This window comes from Bemisia tabaci, chromosome 10 (assembly GCF_918797505.1).
Source record: "Bemisia tabaci chromosome 10, PGI_BMITA_v3".
NCBI classification, from domain to species: domain Eukaryota; kingdom Metazoa; phylum Arthropoda; class Insecta; order Hemiptera; family Aleyrodidae; genus Bemisia; species Bemisia tabaci.
Window position 1 is genome coordinate 32,019,079 of NC_092802.1, and position 22,248 is coordinate 32,041,326.

At 38.9% G+C, this 22,248-nt stretch overlaps 1 protein-coding gene across 1 annotated transcript in view; it reads right to left on the minus strand.

Annotated features, from left to right (window-relative positions):
* Window positions 1-21,822, minus strand: part of ImpL2 (Ecdysone-inducible gene L2) — an 85,836-nt gene extending 64,014 nt beyond the window's left edge. The window contains exon 1 of the mRNA XM_019053422.2: window positions 21,666-21,822. The gene's annotated coding sequence lies outside the window, so the exon portion shown is untranslated. The remainder of the gene's footprint in view (window positions 1-21,665) is intronic.
* Between the last annotated feature and the right edge of the window lie 426 nt (window positions 21,823-22,248).

Here is a 22,248-nt window from a genome sequence, read left to right on the forward strand (position 1 = left end):
CATTTCGACGGTAGGTAACCGAAGTCGAAATCAACTCAACCAGGAAGCGTAACGATTATTAGAGTAGGAAGTCTAATAATTCACAATCATGTCGTTGACTTACATGAGTCGCCTCCGTCGTCTGAAAATTGAATCAGGTGTTTCTGGAAGGAAACATGCCCGATTTCATATTAGCCTCAAAACGATAGGGTTTTTATTCATATCGAGGCTCATCTCAAATTGGACATGTTCTTTTTCTAGAATTCAATTGCGGATGGCGGCACGCTCTTCCTGCGTGCCGGACTGGGAAGGAATATTTTTGTCACTTAATCTAGCTCATTTGATGGCTGGAATCGGAGTAAAATCTACACGCGCTCGGTTCATGGCGAAATCAAAATTTCGGGTAGGTAATTTACATGCTGAAGTGGAGTTCAATTATGTCGGATGAAAGTCTCGGTGAAAAAAGAATCGTTGTTCTGAAAATGCTCATGGTAGATTCTCGGTCCCATCTACTTTAAAGTACACTGAAAAAAGTATGGTCAAATCTACTTTAAGTCTACTTGATTTTTTATACGGTGATATTATTTTGTGAAAATAATAGAATTATAGCAGTATTTTTCCAGAACTCCGACTTACCAGAGTATGGTAAATGCTATCATAGAAGAGTCTAGTGTCTATTAGCATACTCGGATCACTGTGTCAGAGTATGATAAAATCTACCATATTTTTTTCAGTGTGTTTAATTACAATATCATTTTGGTCACATTAAAAACGTAGCAATATGACCAGGGCCGGATTAGTTTTTGACACAAAAGTAAATCGTAACGAAGACAAGGAAAACCCCTGAAATCCACAATGAGTACTGTAAGAGCAACAATTTTTGTTCTCCGTGGCGCAAACACCATTTCGATAATTTGAAATTAATTCGAGACATTAAATTTTACTAAAAGAGTAATTAGATTTAGTACGTTAAAAAAAGAGCAAATCAAAGAAATGCTTTGATAAATGTCATAACACTGCACTGTCTTGTCACGCATAGATATATCAATTTAAACTTCCAAATGAATAACCGAAATTTCATTCATAGATTACCCTGATAGGAGTATTAAAATCACTTTGCGGGGATTTAAATTGAAAATAATTAAAATCCAGCTCAGAGTAAAGAGGAAAATATTGAGATTGAATGTTGACAATTATTCTGTTCCAAGTTTTAGAGACGTGCGTTTCAAGAGACTTAAACGCGGGTTAAAAAATTTAACTTTTCGCAGTCTGCATGCTCTACTGTTTGTGCACTTGATGATATTTCAGGTAATAATATTCCCAGATTATTATATGGAATAACTTGACTTTGCGTCATTATTTCACTTTCCGAAAACATTTTGTCCACGTGAAGCATTTAATTGAGGCGCTCCATAGAAAAGAGTCTGTTGGATCCAGAGTCCAGACTTTTAAAAAACTTGACAGTAAAAATCCTCGATTCAATCGGATTTTTGCTTGAATCGAGAGCCAAGTCTCTTAATTTAAGCGGATTTCCTTTTGATTTAGAAAAAATCCGATTGAATCAAGAGTATATTTTCTTGTCAAAATTTTCAAGAGTCTAAACTCAGGATCCAAGAGGCTTTTCTTTCAATGCTGGGTAAGGCACTGGTCGCGTGTAGAGCATTTTTCGGTTGTGGTGTCTCAAAATATCTGTTTACGTTTCATCTACTATGAGGATAACATATGCATATATTTTGCTGCAATTTCTTTACTGAATATCCTCTGTAAGTATGAAATGTTGTAAACGAAAAATTTTAGAAAATTTATAATTTTTAGGGCAGAATGTTTTAAACGAATTACCACTTCAAGAATTATTTGAAGGAAAACAAGCGTAAGCACGAGTATAATTTAAAATTCAATAAAAATGTGAGAATTTTTTATGATTGCACTGAAATTAATATGTTTTTTTAGCATCTAGGATGTCAAAAATGTTTCTGGTGATCCCAAGATACTACCTTTACTGCCCCCGCCAGTAAACTTAACATCCTGTGAGTGCAAATTCAACTGAGTAGGCAATCAAGGCAGGCAGCATCTTCACATCACCAGACACATTTTTGATATCCTAGATGCTAAAACAGCATACCATTTTTTCAGTGTGGTTATTCAAACGCAATGTCAAAATATGTCTTTTTAGGTGTATTGTGTCTTTCACGTATCAGTCCTTAATCAAGTTTCAAAGTGAAAATGATTGAGATTTTAATATTGATGGCTAAAAATTAAGACCTTCCTTGAAAACATCCTCAATTTATCCTCTTAGCTGATTATTCTGCATAAATTTCACGCTGTACAATAATTGACTTGTTCCCCTTCGAAAAAATAAGCTAGGAACTGAGATTTTGAAAATACCGCAATGGAGATACGTGGTGTCACACTTAGCCATCGATTTGTTACCTCTAGCTTATAGGTACAGGTTTCCAGTCTCGGCAATTTTGCCGAGAATTTTAATTGCTGCCGTACATGTTTTACTTTCTTGACTACTTTGAATGAAATTTTTCCCCGCTGAGTAATTTTTCCTCATTAGAGCATCAAATCGCACTCGATCCGGCCGGAGCCCATTTAACTTCGCGGCTCACATTTTTGCGAGTTTATCACGACAATCCTTGTTGGTTCTGAACCGATATGGCAGGCTATCTGGATAAAACTAGTTTTTGGCAAGCTTGGTTTGGGATTCCCTAATTACTGAGAATAGCCGAGCTGGTCAACTTGTCATGAACACACCAGTGTCTGCGGGTTTAATATTGAGTAACTTTAACAAGTAACTGAGGAGTGAGTTGCAAAAATGGCCGGAGCGGCGAACAATTTTTCGAACTAAACATATTGTCATTATTACGTCGAAAAATTATAAATTTTTTCATACATTTCTCTTTTAAAAAATTCAATTTTTTTTCTATTTTCTTAGAAACCCGCATATGCATCCCGCATATGTTAAAATAGATTCTATGCGAAAAGGCTTAGATATTAGGTATTTAGACACAGGATGTCCTTATAAATCAGTTGTTTTATGCAAAATCGTCAAAAGTAAACCTTTCGTATTTCTGTAATTTCTCATTCCCAACAATTCCTGTATTTCAATCGAGCCAACTTAATTTGAGGATATAACTAATTTTTTTTTACCTCAGCCAATGCTATACCTGATGGTGTAACAACTTGGTATACCACATTGAAATATTCAATCGCTGTTTTGTGCAACAGCGATTTTACTGCTCGGGCCATTTTTGCATCGAACTCCTCAATTCCATTCTAGATGAAAACGGTTAAAATCTCCCCAGCAAATTGATTCCCAGCAATTCTGTCGTGCCACAATGAGTGCGAGCTGCTACCTGATATTTGTCAACTCCCTAAAATGTTTCACCGTGCAAACGAGTAAGATATTGACATTTCGGCAGCATCTAACTAACCCGAAGGAGTTTCCGAGAAATCACCTAAATTCATGGCCCAGGAATCCGCCAGACAGGCGTTTAGCTGATTCATCCGTCAACTACTAATGTTAGTCAAGCTTAACAGCATGCCACCATCCTTTTTCGCAGAATCGATCTGGCCGCCAAGGTTTAGGCCCCCCGCCGCATCAATCGGAATAAAAAGGAAATTAATCGAAAAGGTGGGATGATTAATTTTTGATTAGCTCGGGCACCTCAGCTGCCTACAGCCCAAAAATGGCGAAGGACCCAAGCAGACTTAGGTTAAATTGAAAAATTGGTTTTATTCGCTTGTATTATATCACCTACCAGCTGTACTGAATGAAGATGAGACTTTATATAAAACTACAAAATAAATTATGTGGAAAGAAAGAGCTGAAATGTGCTTAACAGCGGAAACGGCGTAAGACTAATAAATCCGTGTTATGCCAAAACTTTAAATTAAAACTAAAATTTGAGCAAAATTTTCTCGATTTTTCGGTCTATGGTTACTTCCAGTGTAGGTTGATCTGTCGTTTAGTCTTCCTCAGTATTGCAGCAATCGGTCTGCCAGAGCCAGCCTATTTAAGACCTCACAACGATTGTAACAATAAATCACCCTAAATACGTGAATTCATAGGTTGGCTGCCTGATTGGAACCTAAGATATCCATGATAAAGAAGAAGATTTAATTAAAATATGGGTAAACAAGGCTAAAAAATTATTGAAACACTAAAAAGCAGGACGTTTCGAGCTGTCGCCCGCTCATTTTCAGCTGCAAAAACACCTAAAAACAAGTAAAAAATTGAGTGGCGACCTGACCCTAGCCGTTAGAGTGGTTAAGTGATAACGGCTGGGGTCAGGTCGCCACTCAATTTTTTACTTATTTTTATGTGTGTTTGCAGCTGAAAATGAGCTGGTGACAGCTCGAAACGTCCTGCCTTTTAGTGTTTCAATAATTTTTCAGCCTCGTTCACCCACATATATTAATTAAATCTCCTTCTTTATTCGTATATTTGGGCTATGTTTTTGTGCTTTATCTATCGATCTCCATGATCTAACCTCAAGTGTACCGACATGTTTGTTCTCTCCCTGCATAGGTACTTTAGTATTGGACTATTTCTACGAAACAGAACTATACTTTGTGCAAGTGGGAAAGATGGGGTATGCTCATGGTGAGCTGGATAAGGAACAATGTAAAAGTGGGCTGCTTGATTCCATTTGAAGAATTGGAAAAGTGGGATTTTAAATTCACCAAACGGAACCATGTGCCAACTTGATGATGGGCTCATGAGCCTTGGGCATGGCAAAAAAGCCTTGTGGACAGGGCTCATGAGTTGAAGACCACCACGGAAGACCGCAGCGGCGCGATCGAGCCAAGTAGGGAGGTCGGACATGAAATTTTTACTCAAAGTGCACATTTTGATGTTTATTTCGTCTCATTTTATATTTCAAGGGGTGCTTCCGGAAGAAAATTTCACGAGGAAACCAATGGCGCTACTTCTGAAACCTTAAAGTTTTGTATAAACGTAGTTATAAGCGTTTAAAGTCTCCAAATTTTGTCCGACCTCTCCTATCGACTCGATTCACTGTGCGGCGGCTTCGTTGCCGATGACGTCACTGGCGCTTTGTGATTCCCATTCATTCTAACCGTCCGAGAGCTAACGAGCACACCCCGTATTTCCCACCCGCACATACTTCAGCTAAATAGAAATACGTCCTATTAACAAAGATGGAAGTCTAAAGTTTATATTCAATTTAATGCCAACGAATACATCCCTATAAATATACACTGTAACGAAATGAACATCAAAATTTTCAATTTGAGTCGTAAATTTAACGACCGATCTCTCGGGATGGTTCGTTCCGCCGCGCGAAGCGACCACAATTCGATCGGCTCGGAAATCGATCGGCTCACCCTGTGAGTGGTCAAGTCGCCAACCGCGGCTACAATGTCCGCCGCCGCGCCGTCAATCATAATGTCACGATGTGCGTTATTGCCCAAGATTAAGTTCACCAGTTCATTTCCGAGAATCAATTGAATCGTTGCGCCAGCGTAGCATCGCCCGTCAATTGACCCCCCGCCCCCTGCGGATGCCGTGAGCCCCCCCCCCCCCCACCCAACCCTCCCGGTCGTGTCCTCCCGCCGAGCCTGCGGGATGATCTCCCGTCGAACTTTTGCGACGGAAAGTAGGCCCACGCATCGTGATAGGGTTGATTCGAAGTGACGTCAGAGTTGGGTAGCTACTACTGCCGTGATAGCGAAGAGAGCCGTCACTGAAAAAAAAAGTTCGGTAAATCCGAACTGGTTAGGATCATACGGAACCACGATTTTGTTCGTTACACACGACCGAATTATTCGGTCTGCTCAGCCGAACTGTTCGGTTTGCTCAGCCGAACTATTTGGTCTGCTCAGCCGAACTGTTCGGTCTGCTCAGCCGAACTGTTCGGTCTGCTCAGCCGACTGTTCGGTCCACTGAACCGAACTGTAAGAATTTATAATGGTTCGGTCGCACAAACCAAACAATTCGGTTGAACAGAGCGAATAATTCGGTTGTGTGTACCGAACAAAACCTAGTTTCATGTGATCCTAACTAGTTCGGATTTACCGAACTTTTTTTTTCAGTGGTATAGGTAAGTGAAAAATTTTCGAAATCGAGATTTCCTCAAAATTCGTCTAAACTCTTTCAGATGAAATTACTGAGGCAGTTAAAACAGCAAAATTCATCCTAAATTAATGCAAACGGGAGGTATGAAAAAGCCGTAAGTGCACAAAAAATGACGTAGTTTTTTTCAAAACAGCCGTAGGTGCGTGAGAGCCAATGAAAACAGTGCTTTCAAGAGGAATGCCGCCCTCATCTGCCGATTTCGAACCTGAAAATGTGTTTGTTGTGTGTCCAACACGCTACCACAAAAGCACGCAGAAGATAGCACGTACTGCTGTCTTGCCAAAACTAACCTAACATGAAACTGAATTTTACCTTTTTCATGTACTTTCAAATATAATCGGTCGACTTTTAATCCCCTAAATGATTTCTAAGAGTTTATCGAATGATTAGTTGCGATTTGACTAAGAACGGAGGTTTTTTTCAATATAATGTTCCACTCAGAAGCTTCTGGGCCCATTTTCTCAAAACTTCATTTTTGCACTTACTGCTCTCCTCGCTATCACGGCAGACTAGAGTAACTTTATAAGGAGGGCGTGCGGACATGTCGGTAATTTGGAGGTTAGGTCATTGAGCTCTTACGCGACGCACGTTTTCCGATTTTTGACCCCCCATCTCCCCACTGTAACGCAGCCCTATACACCCCCCTCTTCTAATTAGGTAACGCTAGCTGGAAGCCCCCCTTCCCGATTTTAAAATAATCAAGAGAACGCTGCGAAAACATGATTGAGAAAAATTCGGGGGTTTTTGGAGATATTTCGCTGAAATACGCGGATAGAAGAGGGGGTGACTATAACTTTGAAAATGGGTCGTTGAAAGGGATTACAATGATTTATTACTACAAAAATTGTAAATTTTATTTTTAGTTCGGTGAACTGAAGATTCAGCTCTGGAAGTCGATGTCTCGGTTCAACTCCACTTGATACCTATGGATCACGTTCCGTTTCAGATTACTGAACTGAATCCTTGGTTCGTAGAACTGAAGCTTCTGTTCACCGAATTGAAAGTTGAGTTTTGCAAACCGAGGCGTTTGGCCCTCCAGAAAAGCGTCGATACCGAACTAATCGTCGCCGAAATAATTAAATGAGTGCAGATAACAATTAATTACGAAAAGGAAATTAATGTCCGCCGTCTCGATTGCGATAACATGACGACCGACCCTTTTTTGCGCTCTGATCGCACACACAAAGTTCACCTACTTGCTGATTTAAACACCAAGGTGAGACTGCCATAACTTTCTCGCATCCTATCAGAAGGCGCTTCATTGCAGCGAGAAAAAAATACCCAATAACGCCTATTATTTCACAATTACGTCAAGAAGAGCGCGATTAATTAGCGACGTTGCCATGTTATCTATTTCCAATTTTCGTAACTGCGCTACGGAACGATTAGGGAAAACAACGAGTCAACCGCGTAAAATTAGCCGCTCATTTGCTTTTTCTCGAGATAATACTAATTAATTACCGGGAGTTTTCTTTCAGTTGTTTTTCCCATTTTTCCCTCGTCCTAATGCAAAAAAGCGTAAAAGCGGCCGGTTTCTGTTGCACTTACGCGGTGCTGCTGAGTGTCTGGAACTGACCGTTTCTTCACATTATCCGTGGGCGAGGAGTCTCACAATAATTGCGATAAGCGGATCTACATGCACCAGAATGCAGTGAAAATGGCCTGATTTTCACGTAGGTTCGGCCCGATGCCTTTTTTTGCGGCTTTTTGGCAACATCGCCTCAACGATGTAATTATTCATGCAAAAAATAAAAATGCTCCCAGGTTGAGACGGATCGACGATATATCTCGTTGCAATGGTGATAAAAGGTCATTCGGATGGTTGCAGAGGACGGGGAGCCGATACCTGTGGTGGGTTGGACGGGAAAATCTATTCCAGATGGAACTTTAACGTTGATGTATCTCCTATGATTGAACATACGATTGAAGGTTTAGAATCTGCGTAAAGTTGGCTTTCAGCTAGGCATTTCATCAAGGGTTTCTCCACTTGTTTCAGAAAATACTTTAATCTAGTCTACTTGACTCGGGTCCCAAGACTATATACATGCATCAGTTGCATCTGCGGTCTGATTATTGAAATTGATAGATAAAGAGAAAATTGAGCGATCCTATTGGTGAGGCGAAAGGCTGCAATGGACAAAGGAGGTAAAAAATAGAGTAACTAATGGCAACCCCCAAGAAACCCTATGGCCATTCCACCATTTTCCACCTTAGTCTGTTAGAATCATTCGTCTCAACAATTGAGATCGGTCGATTTTCTCTACGTCTTCTTTGTCTATTTTTTTGTCTATCAATATCAATAATCAGCCCGCTGATTTGTGTGTTTGTGAGGATGTATTAAATTCGGAAGAGAGAAAATTAGAAGAGGAGGGAGGATAAGGAGGAGAGGAAAAAGATAAGGAAGATGAAAAAAAGAAGACAAAATGTTCATAAGCAGAAGAGAATGAGGGAAAAGAAAATAAAGAGCGGCAAAAGAAGAGGGAGAAGTATAGAAAGAAGGAGAGGAACTTGTAGAAAATGAGAAAGCAGAGAATTTTTTTCTGCTCAATCTTTATCTTCCTCTTTTTCTCCTTCTACTCTTTCTTATTTTTCTTTTGATTGCTTCTCCTCTTTTTCTTATTTTTTCTCTCCATCTTTATCTTTCGATTATAAAGAAGAAAGCTCACCTCAAACAGACCTGAGTCAGTCGGACTAAGATTACTATTTCGCGGCCGACAAATTGCTGCTGGCAAAAACCTATTTGGATATTAAATGTATTATTAATCCCGCGTGACAAATTTTCATTGAAAAAGTGCAGTAATTGAGCTGAGAATAATTTGTTTCATAAAATTCTGCAGTGACTCCTTGAATCAAAGCTCTAAGCAGTGCGTTAGGAAAGCTTTGAAAATCGAGGTCTTGTTAACGTCCGGCCACCGACAATAACTTGACCTCTGTGATCGTCAATCACTCCGCTGAGAGCCAGTCGTTGATTGACAGATATGTTTAGAGGAACGACTGTTACATTTTTCAATCTAATAGCTACTGGATCCTGTATGAGTTGGATGACAATTAGAGGTTATTCTCTGCAGTGTCGCACGGTCGATCGAGTCAATAGGAGAGGTCGGACAAAGGGTATCCCGGGATAAGCATGTCAAAATGCCCTTGTGAATGGATTTTTATTTTAACCATTTTAAGTCATCAAGGGTGTCCTAAAACTTAGGTTTTGGGGGATTTTAGCCCCCCAACCCCCTCCGCCCCCCCTCAGACCCCCAAAAACCGCTTTTTTGGGCTATTTTTGACTATGCTAACGTCATTTCCTCATAACTTTCGTAATTTTCGATAGAATTGAACCAAAATTTGTCAGAATCAACATCAATTAGCTTAGTTTTTGTAGAAAAAAATTCATTATCATCGGATAATATTTTAGCCTCCAAAAAAATTCGTAAAATTTTTGAAAAAATCATTTTTTTCCTTTTTTCGCGGCTAGGTGGCGTATGGAAACATGCACACAAACAAAAATTGTCTCTTTTCTTAATTTATACATCCAATAAGATACAGTAAAAATTTCGTGTTGATCGGAGTGGTGCGCCATACTTAAAAACGCAATTTTCTAACCTCAAAACGGCCTAAATGCCACCATTAGCCTCCTTTGATGACTAGGCGTGGAGAAATGTAGAAAGAAATATCCGGTTTTATCGTCTCACCTCTTAAGTGATCCACTTAAGTACCTTGAGTCAAAATTTCGAGTCGATCAGAGTGGTGCGCAACACCCAAGCACGCAATTTTCTAACCTCAAAACGCCGAAATTGCCCATTTCGGCACCCATTATCACTCCGTGTGAAAAAGTAAGAAGAGGTACATCCGATATTATTGTCCTACCTCATAAATTGGGCACTTAAGTGCATTTAGTCAAAATTTCGTGTCGATCAGAGTGGTGCGCAACACCAAGCACGCAATTTTCTAACCTCAAAACGCCCAAATTGCTCATTTCGGCACCCATTATCACTCCGTGTGAAAAAGTAAGAAGAGGTACATCCGATATTATTGTCCTACCTCATAAATTGGGCACTTAAGTGCATTTAGTCAAAATTTCGTGTCGATCAGAGTGGTGCGCAACACCCAAGCACGCAATTTTCTAACCTCAAAACGCCGACATTGCCCATTTCGGCACCCATTATCACTCCGTGTGAAAAAGTAAGAAGAGGTACATCCGATATTATTGTCCTACCTCATGAATTGGGCACTTAAGTGCATTTAGTCAAAATTTCGTGTCGATCAGAGTGGTGCGCAACACCTAAGCACGCAATTTTCTATCCTCAAAACGGCTAAAATGCCTATTTCAGCACCCATTATCACTCCGTGTAAAAAAAATAGAGGTGGGTACATTCGATTTTATAGTCCTACCTCATGAATTAGACACTTGAGTACCTCGAGTCAAAATTTCGTGTTGATCAGAGTGATGCGCAACACCCGAACACGCCGCTTTCTGACCTGAAACCTCCCAAAATTCCCATTTTGGCATTCACTATCACTGTATGTCAGCCAAGATCCCGCTTGAAAATTGCATGATGCACATTTCAAAGTTTATTTTGGCACCCTGCCGCGTAGCAGACCCGGTCACTCAGGGAAACCTCTAAACTCCTAGGATATATATGACGGTAGGGAGGCTCGCTCATCCCCCACGAAGAAGCGTTCCCTCGTCCAAACTTCCATAATACGTAGCGGTAGGTACGTAGCATAGGTAGCGGAATGTACCCACCTCTATTTTTTTTACACGGAGTGATAATGGGTGCTGAAATAGGCATTTTGGCCGTTTTGAGGATAGAAAATTGCGTGCTTAGGTGTTGCGCACCACTCTGATCGACACGAAATTTTGACTAAATGCACTTAAGTGCCCAATTTATGAGGTAGGACAATAATATCGGATGTACCTCTTCTTACTTTTTCACACGGAGTGATAATGGGTGCCGAAATGGGCAATGTCGGCGTTTTGAGGTTAGAAAATTGCGTGCTTGGGTGTTGCGCACCACTCTGATCGACACGAAATTTTGACTAAATGCACTTAAGTGCCCAATTTATGAGGTAGGACAATAATATCGGATGTACCTCTTCTTACTTTTTCACACGGAGTGATAATGGGTGCCGAAATGGGCAATTTCGGCGTTTTGAGGTTAGAAAATTGCGTGCTTGGGTGTTGCGCACCACTCTGATCGACTCGAAATTTTGACTCAAGGTACTTAAGTGGATCACTTAAGAGGTGAGACGATAAAACCGGATATTTCTTTCTACATTTCTCCACGCCTAGTCATCAAAGGAGGCTAATGGTGGCATTTAGGCCGTTTTGAGGTTAGAAAATTGCGTTTTTAAGTATGGCGCACCACTCCGATCAACACGAAATTTTTACTGTATCTTATTGGATGTATAAATTAAGAAAAGAGACAATTTTTGTTTGTGTGCATGTTTCCATACGCCACCTAGCCGCGAAAAAAGGAAAAAAATGATTTTTTCAAAAATTTTACGAATTTTTTTGGAGGCTAAAATATTATCCGATGATAATGAATTTTTTTCTACAAAAACTAAGCTAATTGATGTTGATTCTGACAAATTTTGGTTCAATTCTATCGAAAATTACGAAAGTTATGAGGAAATGACGTTAGCATAGTCAAAAATAGCCCAAAAAAGCGGTTTTTGGGGTCTGAGGGGGGGCGGAGGGGGTTGGGGGGCTAAAATCCCCCAAAACCTAAGTTTTAGGACACCCTTGATGACTTAAAATGGTTAAAATAAAAATCCATTCACAAGGGCATTTTGACATGCTTATCCCGGGATACCCTTTGGAAACTTTAAAAGCTTATAACTCCGTTCATACAAAACTTCGAGGTCCTAAAAGTGGTTTCATTGGTTACCTTGTGAAATTTTCTTCTAAAAGCACCCCCCGAAATATAACACGTGACGAAATAAATATCAAAATTTTCAGTTTTAGTAAAAAATTTCATGTCCGACCTCTCCGATTGACTCGATCCACTGTGTGTCGGTGCCGCGCCGTGTTCAAGAGCCATATTAGCCTCATCTCAAAAAGATTTTCCCTGGACTTTCAGGTAGATCAGCGGTTCTTAAAGTAGGGCTGTCGTGCTTAGGAAAATCGTCGTATGAACATTTCGTCTACCCTCGCAAAACAATATAACTAAATTTCAATGTTGCCAACTTTTCCCTCACAACTTGTATTTTTATGAGGAAAATCTTGGGCTTTTCTCGCTGAAAGTTTTGCTCATTCTTTTTCTCAGCTGGTGCTAAAATTAGACAAATTTTTAACAGAACAAGCACAGGTACATTTTGTGAAAAACGAGCTGGTTCGAGTCAATTTTGCAACCTTGGAATAAAATAACGTTCTTTCCTTCGGATAACGACGATTTTAGCACCTATCTTAAGTAACTGCCTATCACGGTGTCATTAAATTTTGGCCACACTAGCTAACGTTAATTTGGACCTTAACACCCCCAGGTATTTACGCCATTGAGGAGCCGTAATTTTTAATGCCGTAAATTTAATTTACTGAAATTTTAAAGCCGTAATGGCAATCACAGGAATTATCAATCGATTCCTCGCCTTGACAAGTTCTTTCGGGATTGTCATTTTGATAACTTTTATTAATCAATGATTAATATATATCGGGTCCTGCCAAAAAAACGCCTACCGTTAAGTTTTAACCTCGCTTTTACACCACTATTACGTTCCCTTCCCGCAGTGGCGACTCTGGGAATTGGCAAGACAGTTTTTTCTCCATCTAAATCCATTAAAAATATCATTTATAGGTGATATAAGCTGCCTTATCAAGAATCAATTGTTTTACATACATTTAAATGGAGGAAAAATAGTATTGGCAACCTTTAAGTGTCGCCACTGCCCTCCTGACGAGGACGTAGCGTCAGTTTGTAATTAACCCTGTCGTCTATACAACTAAATTATTGCCCAGGCTTATCTCCAAGTGTACTTACGCTCTTTTTCAGCCAAGCGACAAATAATCCCGAACGGAACTTAACCCAAAGAAAGGGAAAGTAGATCAATCGGGGTGACCCTGACTCGAATACCGAATTCGAAAACTCGAAAACAACATGGGCGTCACCTGGACAAGAACCTGTATATTTATTACGTAAGTTCATTCAATTTTACATGTAAATAATGAGGATGTAGTTAGGGGAAAGTTGTTTTAGTTTGAGTTTGGATTTCTCGCTTACTAACTTATTGTCATGGGAACGGAGTTCCCCATGATATTACAATCGTTCCGTTGCTTTCGCTATGGGATTCCCTATACCTCTGCGACCTTGAGCGTTTCGCCCAGTCTCCGATTTTTGGTTGATTTTCCGATGTATCAAAAACCGTTGTATTTTTTAGCCAATCATGTCTCTACGTCAAGTTGTGTTGATCGCTAAAATTCGCTTTCAGAGTTCGCTCTCATTCGCTTTTCAGGCAATTCAACTTGAGATGTCGTGTCTGACTGGTAAATCTGCGCAGATCCACGAAGTTCCGTTTTTAGGCAAATTCTTTTTTTTGGGAGGTTCTGATTGGTTATTTTTCGCCATCAGTTTTCTGTTCGTTGGTGCAAAAGATCGCCTACCTCGTTGCTCTTGAGAAGCCGCCATTATCCCACCTCAAATTTTACAAATAGACATAAAGAAATTATAACTATTGTGCAAGGTGGAAAACTGCTCTGGAGGACCCGTTACGGATATATGAGCCAAAATCGGAACTCGATTGATTGATTTATTCCATGAATACAGAAATATTGCCTCAGCTTACTGCCGCGATGGCAAATGCCTGCTGATATGAACCTTGAGACACATGATAGCATAGGCAAACAATGTCTCACAGAGAAAGGCGCTTAGCTCATTTCTCCAGAAGCTACGAAGACGCGAATCGCCGAATCGCTCAAGGACAACTCTTGTGATAAGTCCCGCCCATCGTCCGAGTCTTTTAAATGCTATTTTTTCTTATTCTTTCGTCGATCTGTGATAGCCTAGTCGACTGAAGCGCCCCATATTTTTGATAAGGTGCGGGCAATAGGTGATCGGGAGTTCGATACCCGGCGATGGGAACTACTTTTTAATGGTTGTATTGAATGTTTTAGACTAATCATCAAAAAATAATTAATACTAGATGATAAATGTACGAACATTTTCTCGTGAGTTAATATGTTAAACAAAAATACTGGAATATACCTCCTTCATATAATCAGCCACATGTTCCCCCAAATTAATGACGTTATTTTCTTTTTTCAATAAAGTTAATTTGCATTCAACGTTCGTAAGTTAAGCAAAAAGTACCTATTGATATAAATAGAAAGACATGAAAATAGTATGCTAACATTTCAGTTGTTTTTTTTTTTTATTATTTATTTTTTGTTTTTTTGTTTTTTCAATAAAACAAATTGACTGGGACTAGAATAATCGTATCTCTGAAGACAAAAGCTAAGTTTTTTGATACAGAAATACTAATATATTCATCCTTTATATAATCAGGGAGATGTTGACCCAAATATTGATGTATATTTTCTCTGTTCGCCCAAATTAATGATGGTATTTTCTTTTTTCAATAAAATTAATTTACATTCCACGTTCTTAAAGCAATATTTTCTCCAAAATTCAGCAAAAAATAACAATATATACCTACGCAAAAAGTAAATAAATAAATAAAGCAATGACATGAAAGTAGTATAGGTAGTACACATCTAACATTTCGGTTACATCTATTTGAATGAAAAAAATGGCAACTTAGGAAGCACATAGGTCACTTATCGACGGTGAAACTACCAAACCACGTATCTCGGTTTGCGACGTCGCAGACTTCCTGTCATACTTTATTTTTTGAATGAAAAGCTACTTAACGTCCAGTCTTGAAAATTTCCGTGATTTTTCCTCTTCGTGCGGAGAAAATTCTGTGAAAATTTCAAGGAATGATATTGATTTGGTCTACTTCAAAAAAATAAAATGTGAGCGGAGATTTTTAAACACCGCAAACGAGATACGTGGTTTGGTAGTTTCACCGTCGTTATGATGCGTATTCGGGCATATGCGTAGAGTAAAAATATCATACTTTACGCCGAAAAAACGAAACTGAAAGTTAAATGCGTTAACTTCCAAAAACCATACATAATCCAACGAAAATAAATAATTGGTAAATAACAGCTTTCTTGTATGCAAAGAAAAAAAATTAAAAATGTTAAAAAAGAGATGTCGACACAAAATTACATAGCCCCTTCAATTCTGAAGATACTACAAACGAACTGTACCTACCTTAAAATTTTCATATCCCAGAAGCAAAAGTTCCCATGACGAATATTGCTATCGCTAGCGATTGCAAAAACCAACTTGTTATAATTCTTCCTGTCGGTGACGCATGTATTACCATCTTTACCAAAAAGAGGATTCCGGTGCACTGGAAAAAAAAACACGTTGGATCAAGAGTCCAGACTCTTAAAAACATCGACAAGAAAAAATACTCTTGATTCAATCAGATTTAAGCTTAATTCAAGAACCAAGCCTCTTAATTTGAGCGGATTTCCTTTTGATTCACGCTTAAATCTGCTTGAATCAAGAGTCCTTTTTCTAGTCAATGTTTTCAAGAGTCTTGACTCTTAAAAACATCGACAAGAAAAAATACTCTTGATTCAATCAGATTTAAGCTTAATTCAAGAACCAAGCCTCTTAATTTGAGCGGATTTCCTTTTGATTCACGCTTAAATCTGCTTGAATCAAGAGTCCTTTTTCTAGTCAATGTTTTCAAGAGTCTTGACTCTAGATCCAATGTGTTTTTTTTTTTCCAGTGTGCATGTAGACAACCCAAGTAGCGGTGATCGCGATAAGTTGCAATTTACTCGGAGAATGTATCGCGATTATATCGAAGTCGATTTATTTCAATATAATTGGATAAAAATTGCAATAAGTTGTAATTTCATCGCATAAGTTAGCAATCAAATCGCGATTTCATCGACGGTGATTAATTGAAATATTATCGAACAAAACTTCGTGATAAATTGTAATGAAATTTCGATTTTATCGAACGCGATTTCACAGAGCTAAAAAAGCAACAAGATTAAGGACAATTGCTCGGATTTTGATGATCCAAGCGAATGCATCGTCAAAAAATCGTAATAAAATCGCAACTTAATTTCGAAATATCGCGACTTAGCCGTTGAAAAATACTACTTGGGAAGTGGATGAAATGTCTGATTATTAAGGTGCATAATTAAGTTTTTGAATTAATTACGAACGGTATTTAACAAAAGGATTTATTATCTCAAATTGATTGTCTCACTTATAATGCTCCCATATGGCTAGCCTATAGGCGGTAAAGTACTGAGAGAATAATCATCATTGGAAATTTCCCTAAGATTCTTTAATTGTTATACAGTGTTAGATATTTGTATTTTTCAACAGTATCATTTATATAAAGGGAAGGGGTATCAAAAATTATCAATACGATAACGGGAACAACTGATTTTGAACCAGCTACAAGAACCAAATAAACAAAATATAATGCAATTTTTTACACTTTACGAACTCTAATAGCACTGGTAAATGCAGGGTGCTAGATTTTGCCACGTTTAATTATATTAATATTATTTATAATTGCAATAAAAGAATAATAAAGATGTACCCCATCATTTTTGCAATGATTGTTCTTGTGCAGAACACCGGCTTGCACGCGTAAGCCACAGCAAACAAAGTGAAAAATTCATTGCGATTGTAAAAAAAAACAAGTTGGTTTTTGCAATCGCTAGCGATAGCAATATTCGTCATGGGAACTTTTGCTTCTGGGATATGAAAATTTTAAGGTACAGTTCGTTAGTAGTATCTTCAGAATTGAAGGGGCTATGTAATTTTGTGTCGACATCTCTTTTTTAACATTTTTAATTTTTTTTCTTTGCATACAAGAAAGCTGTTATTTACCAATTATTTATTTTCGTTGGATTATGTATGGTTTTTGGAAGTTAACGCATTTAACTTTCAGTTTCGTTTTTTCGGCGTAAAGTATGATATTTTTACTCTACGCATATGCCCGAATACGCATCATAACGACGGTGAAACTACCAAACCACGTATCTCGTTTGCGGTGTTTAAACATCTCCGCTCACATTTTATTTTTTTGAAGTAGACCAAATCAATATCATTCCTTGAAATTTTCACAGAATTTTCTCCGCACGAAGAGGAAAAATCACGGAAATTTTCAAGACTGGACGTTAAGTAGCTTTTCATTCAAAAAATAAAGTATGACAGGAAGTCTGCGACGTCGCAAACCGAGATACGTGGTTTGGTAGTTTCACCGTCGATAAGTGACCTATGTGCTTCCTAAGTTGCCATTTTTTTCATTCAAATAGATGTAACCGAAATGTTAGATGTGTACTACCTATACTACTTTCATGTCATTGCTTTATTTATTTATTTATTTATTTACTTTTTGCGTAGGTATAAATTGTTATTTTTTGCTGAGTTTTGGAGAAAATATTGCTTTAAGAACGTGGAATGTAAATTAGTTTTATTGAAAAAAGAAAATACCATCATTAATTTGGGCGAACAGAGAAAATATACATCAATATTTGGGTCAACATCTCCCTGATTATATGAAGGATGAATATATTAGTATTTCTGTATCAAAAAACTTAGCTTTTGTCTTCAGAGACACAATGATTCTAGTCCCAGTCAATTTGTTTTATTGAAAAAACAAAAAAACAAAAAATAAATAAAAAAAAACAACTGAAATGTTAGACATACTATTTTCATGTCTTTCTATTTGTATCAATAGGTACTTTTTGCTTAACTTACGAACGTTGAATGCAAATTAACTTTATTGAAAAAAGAAAATAACGTCATTAATTTGGGGGAACATGTGGCTGATTATATGAAGAAGGTATATTCCAGTATTTTTGTTTAACATATTAACTCACGAGAAAATGTTCGTACATTTATCATCTACTATTAATTATTTTTTGATGATTAGTCTAAAACATTCAATACAACCATTAAAAAGTAGTTCCCGTCGTCGGGTATCGAACTCCCGATCGCCGGGTGCCCGCACCGAATCAAAAATACGAGGCGGTTTAGTCAACTAGGCTATAATGGATCCACGTGGGTGAGAGTAAAAATAGCATACAAAAGACTCGGGCAATGGGCGGGACTTATCACAAGAGACCTTGACTGCTTTTGGGATGATATGAAGCGCATTGCTGTTTTGCTGTAGGAGCCATGGTTCGCACTGTTTTAATGCGTCTCGAGGTTCATGCCAGCACGCATTCCGATCGCGGCAGTTGAGCTAAGGCAATATTTGCGTATCCATGAATTAAATCAATCAATCGAGCTCTGATTTTGACTTCTTTATCCGTAACGAGTCCTCCAGAACAATTTTCCACCTTGTACGATGGTTATTATTTCTTTACTTCTATTTTTCAAATTTGAGGTGGGATAATGGCGGCTTCTCAAGAACACCGAGGTAGGCGATCTTTTGCACCAACGAACAGAAAACTGATGGCGAAAAATAACCAATCAGAACCTCCCAAAAAAAAGAATTTGCCTAAAAACGGAACTTCGTGGTTCTGCGCAGATTTACCAGTCAGACACGACATCTCAAGATGGAAAAAAACTCGCTGAAAGCGAATTTTAGCAATCAACACAACTTGACGTAGAGACATGATTGGCTAAAAAATACAACGGTTTTTGATACATCGGAAAATCAACCAAAAATCGGAGACTGGGCGAAACGCTCAAGGTCGCAGAGGTATAGGGAATCCCATAGCGAAAGCAACGGAACGATTCTAATATCATGGGGAACTCCGTTCCCATGACAAAAAAAAAAAAAAAGCGGACTGACAAGGGGGCTAAATTTGATCTCTTAAGTCTATATGCACTAAAATTGCAAGTTACAATAGGAAACTACTGTCTCTGGCTCATCCATAAAAACACCTATCTGCATGATGAAACTAATGGAAAAGATGTGGTTTCTTAAATGAGTCAAAAATAGAAGGTCATTATTGAAAAATGTAGTCCAAATAACCCATAAGTGAAAATTGTAAGAAGCAAAGCGCATGAGTCTACTTTCTCGTCAATTCAATTCAACCGATATCGAAGTATATTCAGAAGATGTACAAATTCGAGTTAAACGTTCGGATCTGAGAGACAATGGATTTGTTCGCTGGAAGGATGGAAATCCTCTTTTTAACGGTTTTATTAAATAAATTCAAGAGGCTCAAAAAAGGGGTTGATTTCGAAGTGCTTAAATACTTAATAGAGGCTCCGCAAATCAGAGAAACGAGAGAGAGTCATCGGCCTGAACAAACTGGAGAGGCTAATAATCCCCCAGGGATGTTTAAAAATTAAGTAACGCCAGGTTTCTTGGACACTCATCAACCCTCTGTAACGTTCTGTATCCCATCATCGTTCTATACCCTGGCTGATGCTGTGGTTGCATTCAAGTACATTTGGACCACATTTTGCAATTTGGAACTATAAATTTTAGCCCGGTTTAAAAACAACGTATGTGCCATTAGTTTCCCTTTGCACATAAGTGTTTTTCCAGAAGAGCCAAAATTTATAGTTCCAAATTGCAAAATGCAGTCCATTTACATGGCCCAGCATTGACTCTGTCTACCTTTTTTAAATATTCTAAATATGCCCAAAAACTATTTAAATTATTGGATTTGAAAGGACAGTGACAAGTTTGTGGAAAATTCGGGAAAATTAGCAAAATCTGAAAAATTTCCAAACCCTGAAAATTCAGAGAATTTCGTTGCGGTATTTTGAATTTGTATCTTCCAGCCAAGACATTGCAATTTTCCGATGTAAAGGAACTTCCTGCTTAAAATTCTTAATGCTCCGTTCAAAATAAAATTCTCTGGGAGACCCTGGCCTTTCCCCCACTTTTTCAGGATAGGTCTAGACCTCATTGATCAGCGGGGGGGGGGGGGGGGGGGGGGGGGGGGGTTCAGCATGCCTCTCCTAAATTTTGGAAAAATTGCTTATTTCCGTTGCATTTTATTGCGATTTTCGAGCAAAATTTGGCGGTACACAAACTTAATGTTCACATCTACCAATAATCTGCGGAAAACATATCGAGATTTTCCTCTTTTCCTATCGTATTTTCGCCGATTCTAAGACTGCTCCCTACTTTGCAGATTTTTATGATTCAATGTAGATTTTACAATTAGGAAATGCTAATTTAACCACCCCCTTAGTTAAATTAGCCTTCCACTACTGTAAAATGTACATTTGAAACATGTCGGACATATTTTTTAACAATTTAATTGTTAAATCAGTAATCGCTTTTTTCTCATGCGTAAGAGTTGTCCGGTCATACACTTTTCGCTAGTCTCTCTTCATCCATTCAGTCAACCTGCTCTGACTACATCTTTAATACATGTTAAACATGGAATTCATAAAATTTCAGACACCTGCAAATTCTTCGTTAAATTCAAATTCCCTATTACGACTCTATATACTCTATGGGTTGGATCAGCGGGTTGATTGAAATCGATAGACAAAGCGTAGACAGAGAGGACTAAGGGGCAATGGAGCGATTAGATTGGTTGGGTCGAGTGGTCGCTATAGACTAAGGGGGACGATTATGGACTGATCATAGGGTGTCTCTCAGGTTTAAGTTAAGGGGGTAGGTTAGGGTTAAGGGGGACGATTATGGATTAATTATAGGGTGTATCGTGGGCTACCGTTTGGTTAGTCTATTACTTACCTCCTTTGTCAGTCGCAGCCACCCGTTTCCACCAACGTGGTCGCTCCATTTTCTTTTATTCTTCTTTGTCTAACGCTTTTTCTATCAATCTTTAACATATCCTAAACATGGAATTCATAAAATTTCAGATACTTGCAAGTTCTCCGTTGAATTCAAATTCTCTGTTACGACTCTATGCACTCCATGGGTTAGGTCAGCTGATTGAAATTGATAGACAAAGCGTAGACAAAGAAGACTAAGGGAATATGGAGCGAGTCGATTGTTTGGATTGGATGGTTGCTATAGACTAAGGGGGGCAATTTTGGATTACTTATAGGGTGTCTCGTGGGCTACCGTTTGGTTAGTCCATTACTTGCCTCCTTTGTCAGGAGGATCAAGTCAAAATCATGAATCGCTCAATTTTTTCTTGTTCTTCATTGTCTATCGCTTTTTCTACCAATCTTTAACATATCCTAAACATGGAAACCATAGAATTTCAGAGACCCGCAAATTCTCCGTTAAATTCAAATTTTCTGTTACGATTCTATGTACTCCAGGGGGTTAGGTCAGTTGATTGAAATCGATAGACAAAGCTTAGACAAGGAAGACTACGGAAAAATGGAGGGATTCGATTGGTTGGGTTGCTATGGACTAAGGGGAACAATCATGGATTAATTATAGGGTGTCTCGTGGGGATATCGTTGATTAGTCTATTACTTGCCTCTTTTGTCAGGAGGATCAAGTCAAAATCACGAATCGCTCAATTTTTTCTTGTTCTTCTTTGTCTATCGCTTTTTCTATCAATCTTTAACATATCTTAAACATGGCATTCATAAAATTTCAGACACTTGCAAATCCTCCAATTTAAACGAATCATGGGAGAGTAAATCCTTACCTTATCTGATCAATGTAGGCGTATTGAAAATCCTGATCCGATGGATAACCCCGGATTCGGTTCACAATTTGGTGCACGCACAAGAATTTAAATCGCGGCGGTTGAATCGCGCGGAGGAAACGCTCGTCTGGCGGTGATTTGATTGGCGCAGGGGTCGTGTGGAAACTGAGCGATGCGTGCGGAGATGTGCGGATGTTTGACAAACGGCGGACGGTGGAACACAATCGGCGGCCGGCTGTGATTTGGGCTGTTTTAGCGTAAAACCACTCGCGGCCGGCGCTCGACTGCTCGAGTGCCCGACGTGCCGGCCACGTTGCCGGCTCGTCGGACCGGCATCCACGGCTCCGGGCCGGGTGCAAAGCTCGTTTTCCACTTTTGATCGCAATCGCGCTCCGACCGGCAGTTTTCGAGCAGCCATCTGACCAGCGGACTCACCGCGGCCTGTTGCGAGACCGTTTTAAGCGGAAAATACAGAGACAAGAGACCCTCCACTGGCCTCCTAGCGACAGGTGGAAGCTTTTACTTTCGGGGTTTCAACAATTCCTTATGGACAATTACTAGGGAGCAACAGTCATCACCCTAG